This window comes from Crinia signifera, chromosome 19 (genome assembly GCF_055691185.1).
Source record: "Crinia signifera chromosome 19, ASM5569118v1, whole genome shotgun sequence".
In the NCBI taxonomy this organism is placed as follows: Eukaryota; Metazoa; Chordata; class Amphibia; order Anura; family Myobatrachidae; genus Crinia; species Crinia signifera.
In genome coordinates, this window is record NC_139226.1 from 48,759,735 (window position 1) to 48,767,623 (window position 7,889).

Sequence of the window (7,889 nt, forward strand, 5' to 3'; positions counted from 1 at the left end):
ATTACACACATTCAGACACAAAACACAAACATAATTAAAAAAAAACTTTATTTGTAAATTAAATGGGGCGTGGCCCCCTACGACGGCATGAGGAGCGCCCGTAGGGCGCGATTAATCACCTAGTATATATATATATATGTGAAAACGTGGGATGTGGGTGGATCCAATCAGTGCTAATTAGGTAGTCCAAACAACCAGTCTGAAGCAAAGGATATAGAAACCTTTTGTGAACACACTAAAGTCCCAATTTCGGACTGCAGCTCACTCCAAAGTAATTCCCAGGACTCACGGGAACAATCAGCAATCTGTTTAAAAAGAAACACAGGAGGAGTGATCCATAGTGTAAAACCAATATAATTTAATTGACATATAAAATATCTCCGGTACAGACAGTCAGTACTCGTACCGTTTTAAAAACAGCAGTGGACTGGTTACCACATGATGTAATAATAACAAGCCAGGCAAGCCTCCTACCACCATCCGGGGCACTGCAGCACGACACGGAACCTCACCGCACACTCCACGAGGGATGCGGTGCACCGACAGGTCTGACAGGAACAGATGGGGCAGGGGGATCCCAGCACGAAAGGAGCTCGCCGGAGAGAGAAGGAGAGACATAGAGAGAGGGGGAGCAGGAGAGACAGAGAGATATACACACACTTTCAAGCCAGCACAATCAAACTCTTGTGGGAACTCCCTGCCGCCATCCCGAAGCGCTCACCCCGGCACAGGCGCCTTTACCCTGCGACCGATGCCTGGCAACCCCTTCTGCCGCAATAGTACTGTGAACGATGCCTGCCACCACCGGCCGCCGTGGACACTAAGCTCCCACTCCCCTCACACCTGCCTGTCCGCCGACACCAGCCCAGCACTCAAGAACAGAACACTGGCCACTATACCACCAACGGATAGCAGGTACCTTTTTTGCTATATTGTAACTAAGCCTACACTGTGTACATATGCTACCTAGCCTGCAGCACAACAACTAACACCCCTTAATGGTACCACAATCCACCCTCCATACAAAACTAATACCACACACACTCTCTTTCCACCACTATACCACCAACCCATGCACTTTAGACCTACCTAAACTTACAGCACACAAACAAAATCCATAACCCATCATACCCCTACCCCACAACACCACACCCCCCACCCCCAGACACAATTCAACCAGAAACACTATCTTTCAATCACTTTAGCAACAACGCTTCCACTCTACACCCAGCTAAAAGGCCACATTTATCAATATCGCATTTGGACATTACACACATTCAGACACAAAACACAAACATAATTAAAAAAAAACTTTATTTGTAAATTAAATGGGGCGTGGCCCCCTACGACGGCGTGAGGAGCGCCCGTAGGGCGCGATTAATCACCTAGTATATATATATATATATATATATATATATATATATATGTGTGAAAACGTGGGATGTGGGTGGATCCAATCAGCGCTAATTAGGTAGTCTAAACAACCAGTCTGAAGCAAAGGATATAGAAACCTTTTGTGAACACACTAAAGTCCCAATTTCGGACTGCAGCTCACTCCAAAGTAATTCCCAGGACTCACGGGAACAATCAGCAATCTGTTTAAAAAGAAACACAGGAGGAGTGATCCATAGTGTAAAACCAATATAATTTAATTGACATATAAAATATCTCCGGTACAGACAGTCAGTACTCGTACCGTTTTAAAAACAGCAGTGGACTGGTTACCACATGATGTAATAATAACAAGCCAGGCAAGCCTCCTACCACCATCCGGGGCACTGCAGCACGACACGGAACCTCACCGCACACTCCACGAGGGATGCGGTGCACCGACAGGTCTGACAGGAACAGATGGGGCAGGGGGATCCCAGCACGAAAGGAGCTCGCCGGAGAGAGAAGGAGAGACATAGAGAGAGGGGGAGCAGGAGAGACAGAGAGATATAGAGGGAAGGGCAGGGCTGGATTTGTGCCTAGGCCCATGAGGCACGGGCCTCAGGGTGGCACCAATCAAGGGCGGCACGGCAGGCTGACCCATGCCACCTCCCCTCGCCAGCGGTCTGCCTGATCCAGCCTCCTGTCTCCCCCTCCCCTCTCTGATGCGCCGGGCCCGACATCACAGACCAGCCCAGGCGCGAATGCTGCTGCGGTGTGTGACTGTGGGAGACCGGCAAGGCCCTAGCTGCATACTGCAGTGGCTGAGACCCGGAGCTGACGTCACACTGCGTCTGCATACGTCTCGTCCCATGCTCCCACCCCTCCCCTGCCAGCGGTCTGCCTGATCCAGCTTCTCCCCTCCCCTTTCTGATGCGCCGGGGCCGACGTCACTATCTAGTGACCACAGTGACAGACCAGCCCCGGTGCGAATGCCGCTGCAATGTTTGGGAGACCCAGGCCCCAGCTGCAGACTGCAGACCCAGAGCCGATGTCACTGCCAAGTGACCAGCCCAGCATGAGTGCTGCTGCCGACTATATGTGTGGGAGACCCTGGCCCCCGGGAGACAGACTGCACTGGCTGAGTGACAGGTACACTGGGAAAGGTTGGACAGGGCAACCTGAACTGGGGGATTGAGGGGAGTTGTGAAAGGAGGACTTAATTAGGATGTAAAAATAATGCAGGTCCCCCCTCTCCTCTCTCCTCTTTTTCTTCCCTGCTCTTTCTCTCCCTCCACCTGCTCTCTTTTTCTCCCTCCCTGCTTTTTCTCCCTCTCTGCTCACCCCCTTCCCACTCATTCTCTCTCTCTCTTTTCTGGGGGCCCAGAAGGTGCTAGTTGCGCCCCTGCCAGCAATGTAGTGGCAGGTATGAGATTATATATATATATTTCTTATATATTTGGCTACATCTGTCACTCAAAATGTGTCTGAAGCTGTAACGCTGGGTGGAGCCTCTGACTCACATGACTGACTCACACGACAGAGAACCAGCCCAGTGAGCCCACAGACAGTGCCAGACACCCTCTGCCTCTGCCTCTCCATGTTACACAGCAAAGACACAGCTACTCACCAGACACACCAGGTGAGCGCCCCACACCTCCATACCTCCCAACATGACCCTCTCCAGGAAGGACAGAATGCAGAATGTTTGTGGACTTCCATCTTAATTTATGATTGTCATCACCTGTTTTAAACAGGGTAATTGATAAGAAAGGTGTTTAAGCACAGGTGATGGTAATCCATGAATTAAGAAGAAAGTCCAGAAACAGAGCAATGTGTCCCTCCCCCCCCCCCATTTACGGCAACCCCACGATTAAATGGCACATGCAAAACACTGACATGGCTATGGTCGACAATGAAAAAGGTTGACATGAGTTTTTGAAGATTTATTTTTCACTTTTTCAATGTTTTCATATTCATTCTCATGTGTCGACATGGACACCAATGAAGTGCCACACTTATGTCAACATTTACATGTGTTGACCTTTCTGTGTTGATTTTTTCTTGTAGCAATTTTTTTTACAGTGACAACTATGTGCACATCACCCTTCACATCATCAACCAATTCTTTGTGTAATATATAACACCTGTTCTGTTTTACTGTAGGTGTTTTAAGTCAGATCTTTTACTGCTACTATTACTGTTTATGTAAATGCATTCTGAATGACAGCAACATCCTACCATCCTTCTACAAGAATATATAACCAACTAGGTGATTCATCGCGCCCCGTGCCCCCTCCCCCGCAATTCACGGACCCCCCGCGCACCCCCCCCACGATTCACGCCCCCTCCCACGATTCACGTCACCCCCCGCACACCCCCCCTCCCGCAATTCGCAACCCCCCCCTCCCGCAATTCACGCCCCCTCCCACGCTTTGCGGACCCCCGCCCTCTCCCGCAATTCGCGGACACCTGCGCCCCCTCCCTCCCTTGATTCACGGCACCCCCCACGCCCCTCCCACAATTCAGGGCACCCCTAAGCCCCTCTTTAGTCCCCCATATACTCACACACCCCTATCACTACCCAGCTTCCTGCTCTCCTGAACCGTAACTTCCACCACTGGGGAGTCACTGACGCTGTTTTGGCCACATGCCCCTATCATGCCTCATAGCCCAGCCTCCTGCTCTCATGTACCCTAACTCCCACCCAGTAGGAGGAGACACTGACTCAGGGCCACCATCCTGTACTCCTGTACTGCCACACTGGACCCTCACCCACTGGCAGAAGCTGCACAGTATCTCCCACCCTCCTCTTTAGTCCCCCTTATGTCCACACACCCCTATCACTACCCAGCCTCCTGTTTTCCTGTGTTGTGACCTCCGCCAGTGGGGAGCCGCTGACTCAAAAACACCCTACTATACTATTGCACACACACCTAAACAACATGCACACACAGCCCCCCCCCCCCACACCCACAAATGTCAGTGTACCATCCACACTATCAATGTACATCTTACTCTGTAACCGCTTTTTAATTAAACAAAACAATACACACCCCCTTTCAAATCATATGCTCTCTATTTAACACATTTCACCTATAACTCAAGGTGCAATACAGGCCATCTTTCATACAATTCCAACCATCTTTCTCATATACAAATGTTCACAAATTAAGGGGGCGCAGCCCCTTACGACGGTGTGAAGAGCGCCCGTAGGGCGCGATGAATCACCTAGTATATATATATATATATATATATATATATAGAAAACCAGAAGATTCCGGCACTCACTACGGCTCCCTTGATCTGTGCTCCGGTGCAACAGTCCGTCACTTTATGTAGTAGGTACAGGATCGAGGCGGCACTCCAAAGGCTTGTTGCAAAATCAGAAGTCTTTATTGAAAAAAGAGTGTCACATCCGACACGTGTTTCGGGCAACGCAGGCCCGTCGTCAGGGATAAAACACAAACACATATGCATAACCTTATATACGTAGCAAACCCCACCCCCCCACAGCTAACACACAGTGCATTCACCTGTGTCTGTTCCGGCATCTCTTACTCTCAGCGCGTGTACCAATAGAACTTGTGCGCCCAGTGATGCACTCATCACCAGAAGCCTGGAACGCACTCTGTTAGTTTCATCTGTTGTCAGGGTAACCATGCGTCTCATACAGACGCTGTTGTAAGTGTGCGCTTTTGCAAGAGAGAGTTGATTGTCGGGGACAGGCACTGTAAAGGAAAACAGTCCATTTAAAAAAAGAGATGCAGTGTAAGAAGTGCTAATATTGCACTAAATATATCCACGTGAACACCATCAATCATCCCCACACGGGCAAAAAACTACCTATTAGGTTTACATTGACATGTACTTCAAAATGGGTGGTATATGTTCTGTCTTGTCCATGTGGTTTATACTACGTGGGCAAGACAGAATGCCAATTCAAAGAGAGGATGGCGAACCATCGGTCTGCCATCCGTGCGGCAATAAAAACTGGTACAAGTGATCAACCGATGGCGCGGCATTGTGTGAATGCCCGCCATAGCATTGCAAGCATTAGGTCAAAAATTGTCGACCATATACCCCATTCAATTAGAGGTGGTAATAGAGGGAAGAAGCTATTACAGCTTGAAAGTAAATGGATTTTCCGTTTAGATACCATTGCCCCTCGGGGATTGAATGAGAACTTAGGTCTCCATTGTTTCCTGTAGACATAATATAAACCTCATAAAATAACTAAATATCTCTTAATATTATTTCTTTATAGTAAGGGATATATACTATGTTGACACAAGGTTGTGTCAACATTTTAATGTGACACAGTAGGTTTATAATATTGTATCTATATGTATATGTGTTTTCACTTCTCTCATGCCTGAATCTATGTATGTAATTTTGTATATATTTTTGTATATATATTTTTTTGGTACTTATGTATTATCTGGGCTCCCATGTTAAATGCACCCTATTTTTTCATACCCCTACTATCCAACTACGCATGGAGTTGATTTTATATAGTGTGGCGAGCGCAGCGAGCCACCGTGCCCGAAGCGTGGCGAGCGCAGCGAGCCCCGCGAGGGGACGCGGTCTAATAAGAAAAACGGGAGCCCAGATATTACATAAGTACCATTTTTTTATATATACATTTCTTGTAATTTTTCTTATTTCTTATTTTTTATTATTTATTTTTTGATATACACTTTTTTGATATAATTTTTTTATATAAAATGTATTTTTTCTATATTATCACGTGGATATATTTAGTGCAATATTAGCACTTCTTACACTGCATGTCTTTTTTTAAATGGACTGTTTTCCTTTACAGTGCCTGTCCCCGACAATCAACTCTCTCTTGCAAAAGCGCACACTTACAACAGCGTCTGTATGAGACGCATGGTTACCCTGACAACAGATGAAACTAACAGAGTGCGTTCCAGGCTTCTGGTGATGAGTGCATCACTGGGCGCACAAGTTCTATTGGTACACACGCTGAGAGTAAGAGATGCCGGGAACAGACACAGGTGAATGCACTGTGTGTTAGCTTTGGGGGGTGGGGTTTGCTACGTATATAAGGTTATGCATATGTGTTTGTGTTTTATCCCTGACGACGGGCCTGCGTTGCCCGAAACACGTGTCGGATGTGACACTCTTTTTTCAATAAAGACTTCTGATTTTGCAACAAGCCTTTGGAGTGCCGCCTCGATCCTGTACCTACTATATATATATATATATATATATATATATATATATATATATATATATATATATATATATATATATATATATATATATATATATATATATATATATAGCAAAGCAGGGAAGTGCGGCACTCGCAGTAAATTAACGTACACCAAACCAGAAGTAAGTTAGCAACGTTTCAACGTCCTTTTATTAGGACATTTTCATGTTCACCATCGAGCAGTCATTGTTTTTCAGTGATCCACTTATATCTGAAAGAATTTTATGTTATCAAAGGTTTATTGATGACCTGTTGTTAATCTGGTCCGGTCCCATTGCTGAACTCGTTGCACTCGTTAATTCACATAATGAGTCCCCCAGCCCTGTTAAACTTACCATGACCTGTGACCAAGCCAGCATCAATTTCCTTGATGTAATCATTTCCATTGCTAATGGTACGGTTTCTACCACCCTATTTCAAAAAGAAACCGACCGCAATAACTTACTGCATGGCACTAGCTGCCACCCACGCAGTCTAGTTAAAGGAATCCCATATTCGCAAATGGTGCGAATTAAACGCATTGTCACAGATCCTGCTGAATCTGACAAACAAATTGATGCTCTGATACAGAGATTCCTTGAACGGGGTTATAAACACCATGACCTGTTGGATGCCAAGCATCGAGCATCATTGGTCACTCGTGAACAATTATTGGCCCCTAAACCTGAGTCTGAACAAGCTAACACCGTCCCTTGGGTCACCAAATATACCCTTGCAAGTACTACCATTAACACCATCTCTATAAAATTATGGCCCATCATTACCAGTGACAAAGACATTAACATCCCTGCCACCAGACTTATGCCTTGTTACCAACGTGGCCCTAATTTACGTGATATGTTGGTAAAAACCGATATCACTGATTTCAAAAGATCTTGTCAGCCCCAACCCCGAGGCTGTATCCGTTGTACATGCACCGTGTGTGCCAATATGATCCCAGGTAATGCATTCTACCACCCCCAGCATGGCACGAAATTTACGATAATACATACCTTGAATTGTCAAACCAAATATGTTGTGTACCAATTAATCTGTCCCTGCGGCTTATCATATATTGGCAAGACGGAGCGGACATTCAAGGAACGCATTACTACTCATTGTTCCACTATTAGAGCGGCATTGTCTGGGGGTAAATGCGACTTGCCTGTCCCCAAACATTTTGTCACCATGAAACACACCCTTCCCCAACTTAAGTATCGCATGATAGATCATATCCCACAGAGCCTCCGTGGAGGCAATAGGGGTTTGAAACTCTTAAAGTGGGAGACCAGCTGGA